General features: G+C 43.2%; 1 protein-coding gene across 3 annotated transcripts in view; it reads left to right on the top strand.

Annotated features, from left to right (window-relative positions):
* Window positions 1-22,136, top strand: part of ELF1 (E74 like ETS transcription factor 1) — an 88,229-nt gene that overhangs the window by 1,997 nt on the left and 64,096 nt on the right. Inside the window, exon 1 of one of the 3 annotated variants that reach the window (XM_066988145.1) lies at window positions 20,377-20,517. The exons of 1 other annotated variant lie outside the window; for it this stretch is intronic. The gene's annotated coding sequence lies outside the window, so the exon portion shown is untranslated. Of the gene's footprint in view, window positions 1-20,376; window positions 20,518-22,136 lie in introns of those variants that run through there. One more of the 3 variants, XM_066988149.1, reaches the window with a different exon arrangement.

Raw genomic sequence — 22,136 nt, 5'->3', positions numbered from 1 at the left:
CCTGAGTCTTGAGTCTGATTTGCTGTCGTGCTGAACTCACTGGTCTGGAACAAAAGTCAATGACTGTTTGTTCTCAACGTGCAGAAAATGTTTAATAGGGCTAAGCATGGTAGAAATACAAGTCTTGATCGTCCGAATTGCTCGCTCAGTGTCTGCAGCTTTTTACTTGATTTTTTTCATATCTTAGTTTCCTGTCTTCAGAAAATTGTGGATCAGGGTCCTTTATTTTATGGATTACTGCAGTGATAAGAACCACCGAAGAACCTGGGAGAAAAGAATTCATTCGTTATCTGGTTCGATGGTGCAGATATGCTCTAAAGGACAAGGGCAAAAAGAGAATTTGCGCTTTAATTATAACAAAGCTTCTGTCAGGAAGAAAATGTGACCAGGTCAGTCACAATTACAGGCTGACCTCCATGCATATGAGCACTGGGAGACAGTTTTAATTACCATTACTCAGTTCTAATAAGTCCTCAATTCTACAGTGCTAATCACATTTTTTTTTAAACCGCTTTTACTGTGTCATTTCCTAACTTTTCTTCCCCTTAGGAAAAGATAAGATAAGCAGCTAGGCAGCCTGGAGCAATGCATGTGTGTTCCCGACCTTCCTCAGCTGGGTTACTGATGTAACACGTGAGACTCGTCCATTGAGAACGACCGACAGTGGTCGGTCCTGGCTGCGTGTAGGCCAGCAGGAGAGGATCTGTTATGCTCTGCCAGTTTGTTTCGCAGCTGTCTGCAGGCAGGGAGGGAATGGCCAGGCTCAGAAATCCTGGGCTGCGTCCCAGACTCTGGAGGAGAGCGTGCCGTTGGGATCTTGCATTTTCCTGCTCTGTCTGCGCCCCTCATGTGCCATTGCTTGTCTCAATCCTTTGACTCGTTCTCACGCTGTCTCCTTGTATCTGCCTTCCTTTTCTCCTCCTCCTTTGCTTCTGTACTTCCCATCTCCCTGTTCCCAGTCTCCTTGCACAGAGTTGCATTCCTTTTCCAGCCCCTTGTGTTTTTTTTTTTTCTTTCTTCCTAGTCTCAAGTCATTCTTGTGCCCGTTTTTTCTCCCTCACCTTCTTGTTGGTTTTGCTGTGGAGGGAGCCTTACTCCTCAGCTTTTCTGCCACCCTCTCGTGTCGTTCCTTGCTCTCTGTGGTTCTTGTATGAAGCACCTTCCTTGGTCCTTCTCTGTGGTGCTCTACGGCCTCGTGTTGCTGTGAAGACCCACGGGACAGGGCAGTGAAAGGGCAGGAGAAGCAGGGCTCCAGCTCTCATCCCAAGTGCCTGGCACCTTCTTGGCCTCAACTGGCCGCTACATGGGCAGTCTGGAGCCTGCTCCCATTATTACATGCAATTGAAGATGGTTATCTGAGCTGCAGTCCTTTCCTGGGTAGGAGCTGGGGGAAAAGTTGCTGAGTGCTTGAGGGGATGGCCTATGTAGTCTGATGGGCATGAGGAGTTGTGAAGAACGTGGATGTGGCCTAGTGAGCATCTACTGAAAACGCATAATGTATAATTTGTCTTCAGCAGTTTGACCAAATGTGTGCGGATTTTTCATGGAGGCAGCAAAAGGCATAACTTCGGTATAGCAGCTCCAGCCCTCAAGTCAAATTTCAAATCTGTTACCCGAAGCTGAAAGGGCACTATAACCTTCTAACAAGTTTGCCAGCATTTTTGTTAATACTGAAAGACAGTGTTTTCCCCAGTCTTGTTCTGAAAAACAGCTGAAGTATTTTGGCTGAGGTTTTTTAATCTCTGTCTACTCAGTTCTTTTTACACCCCTCCCTCAGAAGCAACCTTTACAACACATGGAACAAAACTTAGCCTGAGGCAGACATTCAACTTGGAAAATTTCAACCCAAACAGTCCAAGTCTGGCCAAGTTACAAGCAGCTGAAAGCAGCATCTTGCATTAGAAGTCTTCAGCAACCGCCTAATAGGCAGCGCTACAAGCTTCACCAATACCAGTGTATGTTTATGTGCTTTTAAATACACTGCTCAACTGTAATATTAATTAATACCTTACCCAGTTGACTAATTGGCACCCAGTTGATCTGAGTTTGGTAGGGTATTTTGTCTTTTTTTTTTTTTTTAATAGAGAGCCTAAAACTTTTCAGTTAATTGTACAAATGCTTTTACTTACTCATATTATTCATTGTTGTTCTCGTGGCTGAAAAATTGCAAACTTTAAAATGGAGCCTCTGAAATAAATAACAAGCTGTGGCTTACTAGTTCTGAATCTTTCAGAATGACTTAACAATTGTTAAAGACCAATTTACAGTAGAACTGGAGCAAATTGCTTCCCAGAGTTTTGAATTGTAGAAAACCACATCTCCCAAATTCCTAAGCTATTCATCAACTGTTCAATCGTAGCAGACTCACCCTATATTGTGTCCCTGATACATCTATTAACTTTGCAGTGAAGTGTGAGTTGAAAACAATTGTGCCATGGAGTCACTGTGGAATAAATACCACAAACATTGGCAAAGTTGCTTCATAAATCTTAGTTTAGAGGGGAACTTAGGCGTGTCTTTCTTCTGTGTGAGTGCAGCTGTTTCTTGTGGGGTCCCCCAGGGACTGGGTCTTGGTGCAACGCTGTTGAATACCATTCTATTCACAGTTTTTGCAATGATATCTCATCTTTACCAATAGATGATATACAGGTTTGTGTGTGGTACAGGTTATTAGTGTGGTGTACTCCAAATCACGTTTTTAGCTGGTTCCCATCCAGCAGAATGCGTAGTTCATGCAGCCAGCTACTAAGGAATGAGGAATGCAGTTACACCAGCAGGATAGGAGACTTGTCTTCAAACTGGTAATTTGAAAGAAGGTTTAAGAATTTGTGTGGATAATCATCTCAACGGGAGTCTTCATTGTGATCCTGTCAACAAAGTGTGATCTTTGGCTATACAGCAATAAAAATAGTGCCTAGGAATGGGAAAGGACACGGCATTAGTAAGATCACTGGAATTCTGAGTCTGCGTCCGGTGTCGCTGTTCACATGAAGAAGGATGTGAAATATTAGTAGGAGCACAGCAACAAAAGTGTTCCAGGGTTTAAAAAAGAAGCTTTATAATGCAGTTTATCAGTTCAGAGGAAACTGAGAGGTGAAATGATGCCTGTGTATGTCTTACACATGTGTAAGGAAATTGTATGACCCTGTTGAGACATCCAACGTGTCTAGGAGCTGAAGTTAGGTGTGTTGTATAATGAAATATTAAGTAGCAATGAGGGTAATTAAACATTTTAATGAGTTTAATGTTGCTGGGAGTATTTAAAATGAGATAACGTTCACTTCTCAAAGAAGTGCTTTGGGTTGGTTTTATGGGGCACTTTGTTAGTGCATGTAGAGAGGGAAAGGACTGTGCTCTGTTCACCTGTGCTCTTCACCAGATCAAGAATACAAGATTATTTGCAGTGCTGTCAGTGTATTGTAGCACCTGTTGCTACATTGGACATCACAGTTAAATGGCATCCTGAAGTTGTGCAGTTTTCTTTTGGTTCAGGAGAACCTTTTTTTTTTTTTTTTCTTCATGCCTAATTTCACTTCTGGGATTATGACGAATGACTGTATACTTTTTGCTTTCCTCAAGAGCATTAACATCTGGTTGCAGCTGGAGACAGGATTTTGGGTACTCACCTTCCTCCCTTACTGCTCTGTCAGTACAGAGAATTGTCTCGTATTTGCAGGTTGGTGTACCTCCTTTGTTCGCTTAGCAGTCAGTAAAGATGGCTATATTTAGGGATGGAGAAATTTCCCCTGCCACTTAGCAGACAAGGCATTGTTCACCACTTACAACTGACCTGCTGAGGGCTCGCAGTATCCTGAAGCCCACCCTGCCCTTAAGCACCTCACTGTCCTTTGGACAAGCCTCTCCTGCTGCCAGATCTCCTGCTGCAAGCAGACGGGCTTGCTGGAGACGAGGACGTGGGCATGTGTGCATGTGGCTTGGCAAGCTAGCAGGACCAGCAGTCGCTAAAACAACAGAAGTTATGGTGGTGAATTAATTTCGTAACCTGAAACACACGATGAGCTGCTCAAATCAAGTCAAAGTATTACTTACCAAGTTTCTTTTCAGACAGCTTCATGCTAAAGCTAAAGGTTTAATTTGGCCTGGGAGCTGCACTTGAGCCTAGATAGTTATGAGATGATGTTTTATAATTCCATAGCTCGTTCTTTTTAATATAACAAACACATTTTTTTTTCCCTCTGGCAGCTGAACCAGAGTAAATATACTTCAATACTTAAAGTATTTCTTTCCTTAGAAAATTTATTTTATTATGCCTACTATAGGGTAAATGGTACATAAAAGCATGCCAGGATCTGACGTTCCATATTTCACACGATGGTCTTAATTTGGTCTTTTTCATTCACACTTTCAAACATCCTCTGAAAATTTTAAGGTAACTAATTGCACTTTCTGTACAGAATGACATCACTGGAAGGTTTCCTATTGAGAAGAACTGAAACTTGAGAAGCCTAAGTTCTTGTAAATCATTATCTCTAGACTTGTCAAAAACATGCATACTAGTATTTCCGCTTATTTGGATATACTTAAGCACCAAAGTACTTGTCTCAAATGTGATTTCTAAAAACATTTTCCTCAGCTGCTGTATTGAGATGTGTGTGTTTGGGAAAAGAATATGAATACAGTCTTCTAGGGTTTGGCCCTTGTGCCTCTTGCAAAGTTCATTGAAGTTAATGATAATGCTCTATTGACTGTGAGTGTATACAGAATCTAATTCACTAATAAAGTGCAAATAAGGTTGGAAGTTTTCAGTTAAGAGTTCTAATTAGGTTATTTAATAAATTTCTTCTTGGAAAATGACTATCAAAGAATCAAAAGTAAATTTTGAACCCTACTTTATTATTCCAGTAGTTTGTTATAAATTGGGTCATTATGGAGATGATAAAGAGTATCACCACATGGTGCCTGTTTTGAAAGTGCAGTCATGGATTATAGTTTGCTATCTCTTGACATTTTATTGTGTTTTGTAATACTTAGTGAGTTTTATTCCCTTGCTACTTATAAAACGAAGCAGTGTTTTACTCTAAAATTGAAGTTTACAGAATTGTTAAGTGACTTATGTCTATCTGAAGGACATATCAAATCTGAATATAAAACTTCTAAAGAGCCAAGCTGCATAACTGACTATATAATTCGTACACCTAACAGCACAAATCGTGTGCATGTAGGATAATTATGCACCCAGATAACCAAATAAAAAAGGAATAGTAGGAGGACTGAGTTCTTTGCAAGGTTTGTTTTTTCCTCCCTTCATCAGTGCTGAATGTAACTGTAATCAGGATAGTCAAGAGTTAGGTGTTTTTATTAAATGTATTATTCTGTGTCTGTCACATGTGTGGACTTTCCGCTCAGTCTGTCATCTGGCACATCTGGGGCCAGTGAAGACAATTCTGCCTGCTCCATAGGATTAGTTTTATTTCCTTGTTTTGTTTTTCCACATATATGTTTTGTGGTTTTTTTTTTGTTGTTCTTAAAACCGACTTTCAGATTCACCTGTGTCCTCTGCGCACCGTGATATTCTTGTCTCTTTCCTCCATTAATATAATAGTGACATTAAGCAGTTAGTATCTCAAGTACCTGGTCATACAGGCATCGATGAAATTTAATGAGGTGTTTCAATTTGCTTGACCTTGTTCTGCAACTCGTTTATGCATAATGTATTCACGTAGGAAACTCAACATGCCAAGTCCTGCTTGAAAGTTGCTCACATGGTAGCTGCTGCTGCAGCTTCCCTTTCAACATCTGTTGCTGCTCTGAGAGAAGCTGCTGCTTTGTCATTTTAAGAAGCTCATGCATTAATCGTGCACTGGTTGTTTTGGGGGCATGCTTGGGGTCTTTGGAGGTAGTCACAACAAGCTTGGTTTTCTGCCTTGAGAAGTAGAAGCGCTGGTGGGAAAGTTGTAGGATTCTGTACCCTGCTGCAGGTCTTTGGAGACAGTTTTTGGCAAGGGGGGTTGGATAGCATCCAGGCATCTGTTCTTTGTTCTTTCTTTTTTGTTAAGAGATGCTGTATAAGTGTGGAAATTCAGTGAGCAATGGCAAGGTCTTTCAATGTTGATCAAGAGAATGACAGCAGATACGTCTGTTTTGCAGGAAACCGAAAGAGCCCACTTTGTCAAGAGTTTAAATTACTGAAGAGGCGAGAAGGTTATGCTGCCCTTTGGCGTAGGATTTGCTGTGTTGTTTTTTTTTAAAGATATATGACAGGGGAAGGGATATTGTGGGTAAAAGGACAGCAAAACTAGTCAGAAAATGGATAGAGACAGTACTAAGCATTCATAGACCACTGTAGGAGCACTGATCTAACATAGCATGATAATAAAGTGTGGCCTAAGGAACATGGTCAGCGCTGGTAGACGAGCGCAACAGAAGTGAATCTGCTACGGAGCTCCAGAAGAAAATCCAGGGTGTAGACTCTTCTAGCAGTACCTTCTCCAGACAGAAATGTTGCCTCAGAAATATGACGTTGTTGCAAATTGGCTTTCAGTCAGTTCTTCAAGCTCTTCTGCTTGCTCTTCCCCTGCAGGAAAGAAACATCGTGAAGTTGGACAGCACCACCAAACAAAATGGCTGACGTTTAGTTGATACGGGTCTCAGCTGGAGACAGTTGTCTTCTAAGTAGATGTTGGGCAGGAAAAGGCACTAACTTCTTCACCCCGGCCACCATCACTCTTGCTGAGGGTTTGCACAGGAATCCCGAGGGGGGAACAGGTCTGAGGCCTAAATAAGAAGTATGGGACTCATGGTCGCAATGCCCTTTACTGTGGTGACCTAGCACTGACATAGCTGCAGGCACCACTGCTGTCCTCCGTCGGTCACCTGTGCCAGACTGGCCAGATCACTGTGGGGATCCTTCTATTTCTGCCAAAACAATCTGTTTTTCCTACACAGTTTAAACAGTTAATTTGTGTTAGTTGCAGCAGGCTGGTGAGCTTAGGTGGCAAAGCTGACGTAGGTTCTGGTAAATACACTGAGATGCTGCTGGGGGGTGGGCTGAGGAAGTTAGTGGTGTATTCGTGGAAGTAGTAGAAAAAAAACAATTACTAAGACTTTTTAAAATTCAGTTTTCTAATATTAATATTACATGGTAGTGAGACTTTGCTGCTGTTACAGAGGTAGTATTTTAATGAAGGAATGATCTGGCTTCTGACCATAAATATACTGCAGGCAAGATGCTGAGAGTCAGAACTGTATTTTTTTTTATTCTTGGCAAATGACCGTTTGTGAAAATTATCCAGGACACTTCTACTGATGTGAAATGTTTTTCATTTCTGGTGATCAAATTCACTGATATACTTTTATCATTGATTTCCTTTTGGAGTGGGTATGGTTGTGTCATATTATGTACCATGTCCTAGGTAGATTACTGCACAGCATGTTTTTGGGAGCGTTGTTTGCTTAAGAGGTCTTCCTATTTTATTTTCTTTTATTTTTGAGAAAACATTAACTTTTGTAGGTGTTGTGTTTTCTCCCTCTGAAATAAAAGCTGCATCAGAAATGCCAGTTTGTAGTCTGTCACTTCTGTCATTACTGTGTCAGTAGCAGCTGGAAGGTCAAATAGTACAATAGGCTGTTATTGTATTAGCCCCCTCATCTTTCTTTAAGTAGGTGTTTTTGTTTGTTTGTTTGTTTTCTTTCCCTAAATCTGTGCATTAGCTATAAACTACTTGTTTAGTGCTTTCCTGAAGGGAAAAAAAAGGTACTTATACAAGGAATTGCCTTTATGGATATATAGTGATATATGCTTTGTATGTTTTAAGACTCAAACTAGGTTCCAGGTCCTGTGTATTTGCCTCAGCACCTGTTGAGCATATTACTTTTCTGAATTCTCTAATCCTGTAGGGTTTTTTTTATTCTCCCTTCTCTTTTCTCCGTATTGTTGACATTTATCAACATTAAATATTGTTAGAGACTGCTTCGTTCTTTAGAGCTTTTTGTTTATGAAATATGTGGTGGACAGGCATATCAAAACTTTTTGTTTGTTTGTTTTTGAGGTGGGAAAGGATCTGTCACGTATGTTCAGATTTAAGCTTCTATTCTGCATATTTTATTATCAAACTGAGCAGTAGTGGTATGGGTGTTTCAACAGCCACAAGTGTTTGTGCAGGTGTGGTTTGAGGGTGAAGGTACGTAGTTCTGGTTCTTTTGTATTGCACTGCATTTGCACTTGCAGAATGACTGTTTTAGCAAAGGAAGCTATTCTAAAAGGGAAGTATTAGGAACAATACTGAATCTGCAGACTGTGTTAAAGAAACTAGAGGACTGCTAGGAAAAGGTGGCTTTCTGAACACTGTAACTGGCACTTCTTTGTATGTGTGCTCCTTCTTTCTTATCCAGTCAGGTTTCTAAACCATATTTCACTTTTTTTTTTTTTTAATTTATTTTTTTTAGTAAACTGAAGACATGTAGAAATAAAAAACCTCAAAGTTGGGTTGGTTGTTTTTTGGTTTTTTTTTTTTTTTTTTTTTTTGGTCATTCTGGGGAATGCCCTTTATTGGAATTGCTTGTTTTATCTGCTAGAAAAAGGCACTGCTTACCAGTTCCAGATACGCAGATAAGTAGATTACAGCTCAATGTGGTTTCTGGCTGGAATGTCGTCACAGCTTGGGCAGCTTGAAATCAGGCATCTCCATGCTTTTGCTGTGTGGAGCCACTACTGTGCTTCCATCTTCTTTATTCCAAAATGTATCTTGAATGTTCAGATGCACGAGGAATAGTGAACAGAGCTGGGAATGAAAGAAAACTGGGTAAAACAACTTAGGAAGGGAAGGAAGTAGATTAAGGTAGATCCAGAGTAGTTTTCTCCTTCTAACTGGCAGGACGTGAGCCAGGGAAATGAGATACAGAAGAAACTGTGAATAGCCCGGCTGATAAAACAGATAATTTGAACTGCTACAGAATAGCTGGGAGCTAGGTCACTGTGTGCAGAAGAAGGCTGAATGGACTTCATTACCCATAGCATAAGGATTTTGGGGGGAGGGTTCTTCTCAAGAACAAACTGTTAGCTTCTATCAAACACGAGGAAAACTCAAATCTGAATGCTGCTACCAAATAACATTGAAGAATAGTCATACGTAGGTAGATTTCTTTTCCTCTCCTCTCTTCCCCCCTAAGTGTTATCTTAGTATGGTGTTGTTTTGAGGACACATTAAGTATGGATAGGCAGTTTTTTCACCAAGTAGGTGAACAGTTAGATTTTCGAAGTCAGGGATTGCAATCAGTGAAGCGCTAGAGCGTTCCAGTTAGGTATGACCAAGAGCTGAAGTTCAAGATCTCCTAAGTCCTTTTAGTCGGTCCACAGGGCTCGCTCTACTGTGTTTTCCAGATGGGGAGGAAGGTACAGAAAAACCTGACCCGTGCCGCAGGAGCCAGCTGTGGTTGTTAGCTTGGGGTCCAGTGCCAGTGATCAGACCCAAGGGGAAGACAGTGGGGAAACTGGGGCCACAAGTTCCCCTCAACACATGTGAAGTGACCTGTTTGTTGCCTTAGCTGGGGCTGCGAGAAAGGCTGTTCAGTGCAGGGACCGTTTTCAGTCATGAGGGCTGTGGGAGAGGAAATTAAGTAAGTAACCTGCCACCAGCTCCATTTTATCTCATTAGTGATGGGATATATATTTTTTTCCAGAGGTTACTAAATCTTTACACCTTCGGTGTTAAACAAAAAATGAAAGTGATGGATCATCAGAAGATGCCTTTTGGGGGTTTGTCCAAGCACGCCTTGCAAAAGTGTGTTTCTGCTCTGCTCAGAGCCAAACAGAGATGGTGTGGGTGCTGTCGGATGACGTCTGAAAGGAGCTTCGTAACAAGACCAAGGCTGAGTGCACCAAAATGTAAAGAGAGTGAAACAGAGGAGCTAAAAGCGGCCAACTGTGGTGTTTCAGATTAACTGAGGGATGTTCGTCAGACCTCCCTATAACTCCTTTGCAGTGTTTTCTTTCTGAATATGGCTTCCCCGTACTCTGGGTTATATACAACCATATACTGTATGTGTGTATGTATATAGTATAGATGTGTACAATCTGTTTATTTAATAAGCTGGAAAAAATTCTTGATGCTGAGGGTTCAATACGTTAATCAGTTTGTAGTGGTATATTTACTTCTACCATAGCTATGTTTTGCTTATTTCTCTGTTTGCTTTATAATAGCGTATCTACATTATCTTAAGTGTGTTATTCTTCAGGTATGGTTTAGTTTTGGCTTTATTCTCTCAAGTCTCTCTTGGACTGAGAGTTGGCTACATTTGCATAAAACCAAACCTTTACTAGTCCATCTTGGGAGAGAAAAGAAAGGATTTCATCTTGTATTTTGACCTTTTCTATAAAATTTAGTAACTTGACTTAGGGGATATTTTGAATGCAGCATCTAATGAAGTCATGAGTGGGACCCTCTTATCTTCTCCATTCATGGAATAAACCTCACCTACCATAAGTCTTCTCATTCACAAATACTGACACCCAAAAACCGAGGAGGAAAACTGACTTCATGGCATTTTCTGACTATGCTATTTTGGATATAAGGGTAAGGGGAATGGCCTTGGATTAGTAAGTGTCATTGCCTTTTTTTTTAAAGCTTGTGTGGTTGTGCAAACAGTGATGTTCTGCCAGGTGGAAAGCTGATGTGTGAAATGGTGAGAGCCTGGTTATAATTTTCTGTAGTTAAGTGGAACTAGCAAGGAAAAGGCAATATAGTTACACGTTATATTATCGACACCCCCCACGCGCACACACAGACACACTGCAAAACAGAGAAGTGTGGAAGAAAACAGTCCTTGAGCCAGGACAACTACTCTGTGATTGTATGTAGTTTTCCCCCTTCTTCTATTTTGTTTTGTCTATTTAGATTAAAAGGTCTTTACTCTGTTTGCCCTGCAGATCTTTGCTCTTCTCTGCCTATAAATGTGAATGCTCCCTGGGCATTATAAGCAGAGAGGCAGGTTTCTTGTGGATTTACATCCAGTGTGGTGCTTCTTCCTCCCTGCCTCCCCCTTCATAGGGCTTCTCTATAAGGGCCCCAACCCCTCCTTGCCCAGTGGCATCCCATCATAACATCTGCAGGCATCCAGCTACAATTTCACCTGAAAAAAATGTAAGTGTGCATCGTTTGATGATACTGGTGGTTTTGCAGTAGGAGGCATTGGGCCTGGTGGTGTTTTTCCTGTTTGCTAGTTGACATTTAATGGTACAAGTGAATTTTCCAATGTGTTGTATAATTTTGTTTCATAATTCCTGTCCCTCCAGATCTGACTTCTGCCAAAATGTGCACATACGATATACACATGTAGCTTTGAAAACAAACACTTGCTGAATAATGGTTCTTTCTTGACAAGAATGGTTGGAAATCACTGTATTTTCAGAAAGTAGAGTCAAACCCTGGGGTCAATCTCTTTTAGATGTAGGGTATTTGGTATCTGCTTTCTTCATTTGGGATTTTCATTTGGGAAAGCATCAGTCTGCTGCAAGCAATTAAGGATTAGCAATAAAAGAATTAAAGAATATTTGTCTAGGGCTTGTTTAGGGCAGTTAGCTTTCTTGTAGAACAGCGTAGCAGAGAGAAAGCTGCTCCTAGCTTGTACAAAGCAGCAAATGTTCAACAGGCCCGAGGATGTGCAATTAATCTAAAACAAAAATAATACAGAAAAAGTAATTTTCTTTACCCTTTCTCTTTCCTGAGTGAGATCATCAACCACTGTCTTAAGAAAAGCTCTTTTAATTATTTTGAATATTAAATTTAAATTAGTCTGATGCTACTCTTCACTAGTGGTTGAAATATGGGAAGGTTTCTGTGACCATAGTCACAATTAGTGTCTTTTTGTCTGATCTTCAAAGCTGGAAAACATTTCTAAAGTGTCATGCTAAAAAGGGGGAACACTGGAAGTGAGAGTTCAAGAAATAAAGTCGGTCACAGAAAAGCAATGGATGAAACTTTTGCATTTGGCTACCAGCCTAGGATCTGAGTGCTCTGCTGTCTAATGTAGGTCTCACCTGTCCCTTGATGGTAGAGGGAGTTAAAATCATTCCACTCAGGCTAGCTGTAGTTTTTTCTTTAAGGTTGGCGAGCCCTCAGTAAGTGAAGGACAAAATGGGTTCTAAGGTTAAACGTGTACACTGAGATGCTAAATTTCCAGTATTGGACTAAAATAATAATCACTAATGTATACATAGTGATTGCATGGTGGTTTGGATGGAGCAGTGAGGATACTAAGTGTTTTATAAGTCTTGGGGAAATGACAGACTGCTCAAGGAGACTGCTGAGCTCCCTCCATTAAGTAAATGACCTCTGTTAGTGGAAAGCAGGGGAAAAATCCCATGTATGAAATCATGCCTGCTCTAATATCCTCTCTTTCTCTTAGCCTCTGGTGCCTGATGTTGTTTTCATGGCCCCCTGAACCACAGGGTAAAGACAGATGATTCCTGTGAGGCTTTTGGAAAACACTTAACGGGAGCAGCAATTTTCTTTGAAACTAGGCCTATACGTATGCATGCAACAGTGTCTTCTACGATACGTCTGCTTGCCGTACCTCATTTTTATGGACAAATGACCATAAGAGGCGAAAATTTGGTGTCTTAGAGAGATCCACAGAACTATAATCTGTGATTTCCTTTAGGACAGCTCGTCAGGACAAAGATCAGCGTGGAGACACACGGCTTCTGTTTGTGCAAGCAGCTTGAAATTTAGCTGAGAGATCAGTGTTGTCCTTCCAGCTGTCAGTTCCCCTTATCTGTAGCCCAGGCTCCCTGATACCCCTCCTTTTTCTTTCCTGTAATCTCCATATTTTTTCCCTTGGTTCTTCTCCATGATTTATGTATTCATCAATTGACTAATGTACCATGTGTTTGGACAGGTAGGCCTGCCACTAAAAGTATCGATCACTTCCTGAACAAGTAAGTGAGCGGCTCATGTTTCTAGCTAACTGGTCTTTAATAGCCAGCCCTCTATCCGAATGAGTTGCAATGGAAAATGTATTTATTTAAACGAGCTTACTATTTTTTTGCTTACGGTGTTGGTTTTTTTTTTTCCTCCTGCCTCTCCAAGTTAGCACTCTTATCTTTTTCCACTAATTAGAGCAGCTGGAAGAGCAGTAATAAACACACTTTCCTTTCCTTTGTGTTCATATCCTGAGCGGTGCCAAAATATTCTCTTGTGCTCTCATCCGAGCGTATTTATGGAGCTCGGTATTCTTGTGAAAATTAACGTGTATCTAGATTTCCTTTAATTCTGTAAATGAGGCCTACGTCTGTACCGGGAGCCTGCCCAAGCGCGTGAGGTAGGCAGCATGGCCGGCCTGGGGCTGCAGAGCTGAAAGGACAACGAAAATTGGAAGGGAAGCCAACAGTTTTTTGTCTGACTGGAGCCGTGGAAAATGTTGTCCCAAGCACCCCTACGTGTGCATGTGCTAGATGCCGTTTGTTGTTGTCTGAAACACAAATGTGCATAAATAATTCCATGGTGCTCGTTCGAGGTATCAACATTAATTTCCTGTGGCGCGGCTGACTTTCTGGGGCTGTGCCGTCTCCGCAGCCTAACTCCCTAGCCTTTAAAAAAAGAAAGAAAGGAGGGGGAAAAAAAAAAAAAAAAGGCAGCTGCAAAAGCAGAGCATTGGGCCCAGAATTGTCCAGCAAAAGGGCGGTGTCTGGCTGTTCTCCCTTAGGAGAGAGTTTGGTGGGGAACATGACGATCCCTCCCCCTGTCCTCTCTCGCTGTATAAAGGCCAAACAATAATAGTAATGCTCACGTTGTCGTGCTCTAACTTCTGTGCCTATCTGTGTGCTTGTCTCAGGCTACACCGAATATTTTGTCTGTGAATAACAACATTCCTTGCATAGAAACTTTTTTCAGCTCTAAGCTTCATTCTTGATTTGATTTTTATACTGATAAATATAGACATGAAAAAAATCCAGTGTTCACGCTGGATTTTTTTTTTTCCTAGTGTGTGTTTATTATTCATGAATGTGTTGCAACATCCAAAAATGTAATGAGTGACTCACAGTACAAGAAGAGGAAAAATATAGTTACAGCTTTTTAATGAGGATTCCTCAGTGAGCTATGGAGTGTCCCAGATAAGAGGCCACAGTTTGATTATATCAAACTCATCCAGTCCTTGCTCATCCAGTCCAGAACCATATGTTTGCAAATATTTGGTTTTATTTTTTGTATTATTATTTATTTTGGTGTAAGAAAGGAAAAAAACAAAGGCTAAGTTTACTGTTACCGGCATAGTAACAGCTCTTGCAGTTGTAACAGTTGTAACATCTTATAGTTGTAGATAGGAGGTTTGTGTTCTTAAAAATTATCCTTGCAAGGCCTCCTGAACAAACAGAACAATCCCGTTAAGGAAATTGATCTCTGAAGGAGAATAGTAGTGGGGGATCAGAAGCTCAACTTGTGGGATGATCTACTGATCTATTTCAAGAATCAGTATTGTCTTTCAGGAAATATTGCTTCTTGTTTTTTTGAAGATTGAACTTTCTTTCTTTTGTATATTTTTGAATTTTACCAGTCTCATTTCATGCTCAGTATCCATCCACCTCTCTGTCCTTCTTGCACAATAGGAGGAAACCCATGTTTGTTTGAAAGCAAGGTAAGTACAAACCCATAAAAATAGGTAGGTGACCTATAACACTTGTCTTTCAAGCCAGCTGTATACACAGGTGATCATTTCCTTTTGAAAGCCATGAATCTAGCATGATCTTACTGCAGTCAGGGTTGTATAGCTTTGTATAATACCGAAGTAAATTTTTCAAGATTTTCCAGAGCTGTTACGCATACTGTCTGCGAATTCAGCATAAAAGCATAGTACTTCTGTGCCCTTGCGGTCCTCTTGGGACAGGCAGTAATTATTACCGTGCAAAAATGAGGTCCTTTTGGCTTTGTTTATTTCAAATATTTAGCATTGAGGAGTCTTAGTGAGATGTTCTGTATATTAAATGGCATTACTGTTATGGTCTATAACTACATTTGAGTGTTGAGTAGAACTACACCACCTTGAGTCTTCCACCGTGTTTCCACCTGTAGACTGAAACTGTGGTTCCAGTCTGTTTTTTCAAGGAGTAAGCTCTTCTAGATTTAAAAAAAAAAAAATAAATTCAGATCGAATTACCCAATTATTTTCATAAAATTCATTTCTCTGCCCATTTATTTCTCAAGTCTTTCCATCAATTGGCTTCTTTGTTGTATGGGCCATGATGGGACAGGGTGTAGAGACAGTATTTAAAGATAAAAGGGTATTGGTCTTTCTGGATCACTTTAGTGTCCCCAAATGAAGGATTGGGAAGTAGTGAATTAGAAGTGAGTTGTGTTTCAGGATGTATCTGTTTTGTTTGTCTGTCTGACGGGGGTTCGTGAGAACAGTAGATGAGGCACAATGATTTCTCCTGGCTGCATTTGCAGATCATGATTTCATTCTTTGTTTCATGACTTTTGGGGATCTGAACTCTACTCAGAGATGTAGTATGGGTTGTAAATTTGTCTTCTCTTTGTTTTGATGTCCTTGTTTTATTGTCTCATCTGTGGGTCTAAACGTGTAACTTCCATCAAATCCATTGGCAGGTGTATTTATAGGATGCTAAATGACTTTCAGTGCACTTTCCAAAACAAATGTACAAATAGCTTGAGGAGGGATGGTGAGACAGAGTTGGATCGGTCTGAGAGTCACAGGTTTAAGTGGCGTGGTTGTCCCTCCTCCCTGCCTGGATCATCCCCTGGATAACACGCCCCCAGTTTTTTTCAGCTAACGTGCAATCCTGTGATTCTTAGGGTGAAAAACCCTATTGCTCAGCCAGCCTAGCAGGGTGCTTTGCTACCACCCACAAAAGGGAGGTCCTCTGTCTTTTGCTGGCAGTGCTCGCTCATCACAGCCTTTTCGGAGCTGATTCAACTCGCTAACCGCACAGAGAGCTGCTGATGCTCCCCACCCACCTCGGTCAGCTTTCTGCCACGTTCATGTGTTAAAGCAGGTCACTGGAAGGTTTAACTGGTACCACGTGGACCAGAACCAGAGCAGGGGAGGATGGGGGGAGAGATAAGTGCGGTTGGGGTTGGTAGAGAAGTGTCAGAGAGAAGCTCTAGCGTGGAACTTGCGGCTGAGATTGGATCAGAAGCTATCTCGAGTCAGAGCTGTGTTTACTGCCTGGATTTTTGCAATTCTTTCACTCCTAAGTCTGTTTATCAGTAGAAAGGAGGGTATAGCCACATCTTAAAAACATTCTTAGAAATACTGAAAAGTAATGTTTCTTACCAGAAGCAAACGTAACAAAAGGAGGAAAGCAGGAACTTAAAAGAGCAAGGAAAAGTGACTATGCACGTAGGTTTTCCTTGAGGCTTGTCATCTCTGAGATGTGACCTAGGAATACCTTAGTGGTGATCCAAGAAGAGTTTGTGCAAGGCTGTGCAAGGTCAGGGGTTTGCAGCTGTGTGGGATGTTGCTGTTCTGCTGGCAAAGGCAGCTGTCTTGCCAAATTCAATAGGAAACACTGGATGCAAACCTGGAGGTATAAAATGGATGAGGTTAAAGCTCTCCAGTGCTTGGTTGTGACTCCATTGCTTTTGAAGCACTTCTCTCACCACTTCTGCTACTTGGGTTTAATTTCAGGAGGCTCGGAGTTTCCTGACCACAAAGTTGCAAAAGACTCTTGTGTATTTTGAAAGATGACAACATTTATTATCTGAAGGATTCTGATCAGATGTAGGATGACCAGGTTACTTTCCCTCCCAGCCTTTGAGAATACCGGCCTGTCCAATATATGTTTTATTCACCGCCACTTCTCATTTCCTACAATTCAGCTAAAGTTCAGGTGACCATTACAGTGAATCAGTGGAGCGTTTTCTCTCAAATTCATTGTGCTCTGTGCTCAGCCTGTACTCAGCATGCACCAGAACATCACTGAACCATACCTTTAAAGAGCACATTAAGAACTGGTAGCTGTGAGGACTGCACTCTAGGTATCCAAAAATTCTGGGTTCTGAATTTCTCCTTTTGATTTGTGATTAAATTGTTGAATAGTGAACTTTTATACATCTGATGTCTCGTAGCGTAGACTTCCTCTGTGGATAGGAACAAGTTACCTTGCAATCTCTTGATGCAATTTCTCCATCTGTAAACATTTAGGTCATTGTGCATTTGGCAGCGTTAGACTGAAACTGCTGTGGGTTTCTGTGTTTTTTGTGGCACCTGCTGCAGAGGGAGGTGCCAGTCCACAAGTCCCAACTACCAGGACAGAGAAACCACAGTACTAAAATGCTGTAGCAGTACCAGTACAGTTTCTTGGTGTAGATAAGGAGAAAGAAGGGTGCAAGAGTTGAGGTGCTAGCTTCAGATTTGGGTGAAGGTTGGTTCAAGTGTCACCTTTTGTACACATGCAGTTGATTTTGGGCATACGGCTGGGGTGTTCATGCCATGTTTGTGAATGGGATTATTAATACTTCCTTCCTCCAGAGACACCTGAGATTAAGTATGTTGCAAAGCTTGAGATACTCAGATCCTACGGAACCAAATGGGAAAGGGGAGTTCCTTAAATCTGATTTTTATCCAGTTGTAAGCCAGAGTCTTCCCTTCAGCCTGAAGAAGCCCCAGGCCTGTGTGTGCTGAGGGCAGGGATGTGGTCTCTCCCTTGTAGCCTTGGTGAGGAGTTACAGCATCTCCAGCAGCTTTAGGAATGGCACCGTGCGTCCCATGTCACGGGGGACTCTCTAGGCTTCCCTGTGGTGGCCTGGTGTGTAACAGAAGCAAAATGGAAAACAGTTTTTAAATCAAGAGCCTCTGTCCCCTTTTTTGTCTGAATAATATCTTCTCCGTCCCCAACCCTCATCCAAAAATGAAAGCTGAAAAGAGGCACGAACCTCCCTCGCAGTAGGCCCCTTTGAGACTGAAATGTCTCTGTGTTTCAGGTGGGTCAGCATGCCTCCAGAGCGCCTCTCGGGCCTGCCGTCGCACCTGGGGCAGTTGTAGCCGAGAACTTAACAGTCTCCCTTTTGCGCACATGTAGCTTTCAAGGCCGGAGAAGAAGGAGGGACAGCACTTACCCAGCTGGGGGTGAGAAGAGGCTTCTTCAGGGGCCACACATGAGGCCGGCAGAAATGGAAGCCACATCCAGCTCCGCGCTGCCCGCTCGACCACACCGCTCCCCTTCAGCACGTGTGGCTGTGGGAGCCAGGGCCAACGAAAGCTTGGAAATTTGATCACGCGTTATTTATTTATTTGTGCAGCGTTAACTTTTTCTGCTGGTGGGTTCCACCGCCCGCTTCGCTGTGCGGCTACGCAAATATTTGCGCTGGGAAACAGTGGGGGGAGTAGCTCGGTGTGAGCAATATGCAGCCGGGATGGAGGGTAAAAGCTGTTTGAATTGGCCTTGGCCACGCTGTTGGTCAGTGTCTGGCTATGTCTTTTGGGCAACTGATGGTCTGAATTTCATAGAGATACTCATCGCAGCAATGGGCAAGGTCACTTCTCTAAGCCAGAATCATAAAGATCTGATACAGTACTAGGGATGAACATCCACCTGCATTATCTCTTGCTAAATATTTTTGCTTTTTGTATGAGCTTGTAAAAATATATATATTGCTTCCAGATTTAGCCTAGAAACAGCAAAATGTTTGCATAGTTTGTGGTCATACATCACTATGAATGATTTTTCAATTTGGTTGATTGCCTGGATAAGACTCTTACTTTTTTTTTTCCCTGTAAAACATAACTATTAGACTTTCTTTAATAATTAAAATGGTGCTCTCCCTGTGCCTATGTTAGCGTCCTTGTAACTGCTGAGCAGCTGGTCAGAGTTCTCCCCTCAGAGCCCCATGATTTCTAAAGGGTTTTGCAGTGCTAGAAACAAATATTTTCAGAAGTAAGATTATATTAGAATGAAGTTGCTGGAGAGAGGGAAAAATACATCTGTCACAAGTGGTGGAAAATATACAGTGACTAAAATAACGTTGTGGTGTTTCCTCCATGTGGTTTCTTTTTTCACCTGAGAAATACAAATGAAGACACATTTTCATAGTGAAGCTACGTGAGTAGTGACTTAAGTGATAACTACTTGGTAAATCATAGAAGAAAAAAACAAAATCTGCTGCTGCTCTGCTTGCTGTTGTTTTCTTCAGGTCTGCCTTTAAAGTAGACTGCAAAATAATGGGATAAAATACATTTAATAAAATAATACCTGCATATCTGTTCCTTAAACAGTAAACTGGAAGCCACTTTTGCCTTTGAGTGCCATGAAGATATCATAGGGACTGAATTAACTGCAAGTAAAACACATTTTCTTCTCAGTTACTGAACGTGGCCAGTAGTCGGAGATACTAATGTCCCTAAGACAACGAGTTTTGCTCAGTGAATCACCTGTTGGACTAACGTTTATTACTAGGGGGTGTTTAATTACAGCAGCATTTACTCATATTTAGAGTTTTTTCCATTTGTTTGCTAGAGGCAGCTTAAGGCTTTTCGCCTGTCTTTGTACAAGTGTGCAAAGTCACCTCTGTTGCCTTCTTCCCTCCCCTGCTTCCCAACCCAGCTTCTCGCCCTCTGGTTACCCCCTCCTGTCTGCATGGTTTGGGGTCTGTGCCATGGCATCCCTATGCTTTGTGGTTCTGAAGCGGCACATTGGACTCTGTCCTGGAAATCAGGTTTACAGTGGAAGATGAATGCACTTCCCAGCCTGCAAACCGTGCTTGTGCTTACCCTTCCCACCAACGCAAGATGGAAAGAAGCCTGTCCTGACCCTCCATGCAGTAATTTACAGGGTGACTTTCTGCCAGGCCTTTCTGTGTGCTTATTGTATTCATAAGCCCCATCCACAGCCCTCGCATTGCCTTCCTCTGCATGTTGGGTGCTTGGAGCATGGGTGTGTTGACTGGGTCCTTATTTCGCACCACGTTTGGGTTAGGAAGATGAGGAACATGTTGGAAATTCACTGAGATATTCTCAATCCCCAGGTGTTGAGGTGCTACATGGGTGAGGAGCATGTAAGAAATTCACCAAGATACTCTCAGAAGCCTGAGTGACATGGACGTCACTGCTCTCGCTGACTTGATGAAAAATGGTACGGGGACTGTGTTCCCCTAGCTGATTTGGGGTCCTCCCCAGGTTATATTTTCCTGGGGTTCGTCATGAGCACTGTGGCGGGTACCAACCACGAGATGTCCCACAGCCACTTCTTTGTCACGAGGGTGGCTGGGGCAGGACGTGGGGCGAGGACACGGCTTTGGGGACAGGGAAGAGTGAGCTGGGGGGGGGGCGAAAAGGGCCTTCTGCCCTGGGGACAGGACACATGTGGGGACCAAGCGGGGCGCGAAGGCCGCACCTGCCCGGCGGGGCACACAAGGCACCAAAGCCCGGGTCGTCGCCGCCACCTGCGGGCCGAGCCCGGCCGAGAGGCGGCCGCCGCCCGGGGCGTGCCGAGCCCAGCCGCGCCGCCCGGCCCCGCGGTGAGTCACCGGCCGGGGCCCGGGCACCACTTCCCCCCCTTTCGTCAGGAGCCATTTTAAGTGCACGGAGCTGCGGGGCGGCCCGGCGGTACGTGCTGGGCTGGGCTGGGGCGGGCGGGGGGAGCGCTGCCAGCTCCTCCGAGCGGGGCCGGGGGGGGGGGGGAAAGGAGAGCTCCCCGCTGACAGGGCGGGCTGGGGGTGGGGGGGGGAGAAACGGAGCTGCGGGTGAAAGCAGCGCTCGGGAGGGGAGCACTGTGGAGCGGCCGTAGTTCTGCGTGTCCCTCTGGCTGTTTCGGTGTTTTCCGGAATCAGACAGTTTTGGAAGCGTTTGCGATTTGTAACGCGCGTTAGGCGTGCTGCCTGTCGCCTTTGGGACGCGCCAGGCTCCGGGCGCTGGCCGTGCGGTATGCGCGATCCTCGCCTTCTGGAAGCGCGCTGCGCGTCAAGGCGGACCCGCTGGGCAGGCGGGGTCCCAGGTGGTTCGGGCGAGGTTTCGGATGCCAGCACCGTGGCTTTGAGCACCTTCGCTCTGCCGACACCTTCCCGGTGTCATCCCGAGCTGCCCCAAAATGGCAGGCTCGGAGGGGCCGAAGGTGGGGTCGCTCTTGACGCCCGGCTGCAGGTCTCCTTCTGCCCAAGCAACCTCTGCGTGCTACTGAAAAACAGGAGGTTAAATCCCGTCGCCCCTAAAAATGGGCAGGTGCTCGCGCTTCCCCTGGGAATTACTAGGAAATGATGATAATGGGGATCGTGCGTGCGGCAGAGGGACCGAGCACTTATAAAAATGGGGTTAGCGGTGGTTGAAGTGGAACGGGAAAATCCCCGAGGTGGTTGTGCTGTGTCGAATTACTTTTCAGCTTTCAGTGGAGGAAAAATACCTTGATACTCTTAATTATATACTTCTGGACTCTTGTGGACGAATGAGTGTTCCCACCTTGTTCGCAGCTGAGCAGAAATGTACGCTGATATCTTTAGAAATTTGGTTTGAGTAGGTAACTTTGGACCCCGTATGTCAGCCTCTCAGCTGAGAAACAAAGCCAAACGTCTTCTGAAAATGCAATGACAGGGAACTCAAACTCTTACGCAGGGGGGGATACTTTCCAGTTTCGTTTGCTCTCTGAAGCCTGTATCTGACAGCATAATGGAGTCTTGCTTAACGCTGTAATTGGTTACAGGGGAGGGAGGGAGAGAGGCAACCATTAAGTGAGTGGTCATGTTTGGGGTGAGATGGTCTCTTATCTTCAGTCCTTTCCAGCTACTGCCTGTATCTTCCTTCTGCACCTTACGGTGTGGTGTGTTTTTACTGTCTTTTGATTTTACGTTTTGCATTTTTTCTGTCTTAAAGCAACATTTTTTTTTGCAAGGGCTTTGGCAATTTACTTGGTGCATTGTTTCACTCTGAAACATCCATGGAGGAAATGATAAAGCTACAGTGGAACCACTTGGAAAAAAAAAATGTTTTCAGTAGATGGTAGAAGTTTCTTACTGAAGAATTCTTTAACAGATTTGCATCTTCTGTGTTTTTTTTCGTCATGAGTTTTATTTTCGGACCTTAGGACCGAGGTAACGATTGCCTGCCGTGCTCGCAGCCGACAGAGCGTGAACCTCCCTTTCCTTACCTCTTTCCTCCACTTCTTTTTTTTGTGTACCGGACCCCATCAAGACAGCCAGCCTCAACATTTCAGCTATCCTGTCCTAAGTCGGCTC

The sequence above is a fragment of the Anser cygnoides genome, chromosome 1, assembly GCF_040182565.1.
Source record: "Anser cygnoides isolate HZ-2024a breed goose chromosome 1, Taihu_goose_T2T_genome, whole genome shotgun sequence".
Lineage (NCBI taxonomy): Eukaryota > Metazoa > Chordata > Aves > Anseriformes > Anatidae > Anser > Anser cygnoides.
The sequence above is the reverse complement of the archived record's forward strand: the minus strand, read 5'-3'. Positions and strand labels throughout refer to the sequence as shown.